Raw genomic sequence first — 1370 nt, 5'->3', positions numbered from 1 at the left:
ATGTAATGCGAAACGACGGAATAAATCTGTCATTATGTCAAATTCCTGTGTTCCTGCCTGCCTTCATCTACTTGTAAATATAATTGTGCGCGCTTACTCACTCCCAGAGGTCAAAGAGAAGGAGAATTAACACTTGCCGAACTGTTACGTATCAGTTTCGAAGTCACTGCAACATTCCTCTTGTTTGTTCTGCCTAAATTTTCCTTTCCTTTGATACCAGTTTCAATCAGAAAGGCGGATCTGGAATTCCGCCTAAATGTTGTATAATTGAGATTTACAACCTTTTGCCTTTCATCAGACGTTTTATTATAGTTTTTAACCAAAATGTTTAATGAAGGAAAAGTTTATAACAAAGAAGCAATTACAGGAAAAGCCGGTGATTATTGTAAAAAAAAAGCAACGTAACCTAAGCAATAATGTAATGTTATTATTTCTGTTTATGCTTCCCAGGGATATTTGTTGCAAAAATTCTTCTCGGGATAAAAATCGGTATTCAACAAGCTTATAACTTTAACGTTTTAATGATAACATAACACATACACCAAATAAGAAAAATACTTCAGAAAATACATCCCCTTAAATTCAAAGTTCTTTCTTATCAACATAACGGAGAAAAGAGGACTTAAAAAATATTTTCTCTAGGAATCAACTGGAACATTACTGCGTTATCTCTAGTTTCCATTATGGGTTTGTGTCACGAAATATCTCATGTGCTTCAGTAAGGTGGAACTCTTTGTCCATGACAATGATTTCATCTTTCTCTTATTTTTTCCTGGTGAGATTTATTTTTCTTGGGGAACTGATTTGATAAACAAAACAATGATCACCGACCACATTTAATAAAATACCTATCAATCATATCTTGATTAATTACCGTTTTACTGAATATTTGTTACGTGCTCAAAATTACCACGCTTAACTAAAAGGAGAGAATTCCTAACTTGGTAACGTGACCTAAACTTCGATGTTCCCATTGCCTTCCCTCTCTGAATAGCTGAAATCAATAATTAAATCTAAAGCTAATTCATACTCTTGATCTACGAAAAATTATTTTTTTTTTTTCAAAATAGCTAACAGGAAAATTCAATAAAATTAATCTATAAATCCCAACCATGAGATACCTGTTCTGCACGATCATATTGAATATTACTATCATTACTTATTCTCACTGTCAAAGTAACCCTTATCAGTCTTCTCTAATATATCTAGAGAATTCATTTCAGAAAGAGAGTGTTACACGAACCTTCGCCGATGTTTGGACTGTGGACGTGTGTTTGGTCGTTCCTGTACTTAGCTAAAACCAAGGTTCGTACCAAACTGCAATCACAGGCAGTTCACCCATTAAGGAAATGGCGGGCCCAAGTGTATAC

This window comes from Macrobrachium nipponense, chromosome 11 (genome assembly GCF_015104395.2).
Source record: "Macrobrachium nipponense isolate FS-2020 chromosome 11, ASM1510439v2, whole genome shotgun sequence".
NCBI classification, from domain to species: domain Eukaryota; kingdom Metazoa; phylum Arthropoda; class Malacostraca; order Decapoda; family Palaemonidae; genus Macrobrachium; species Macrobrachium nipponense.
This window is presented reverse-complemented; position numbering follows the sequence as displayed.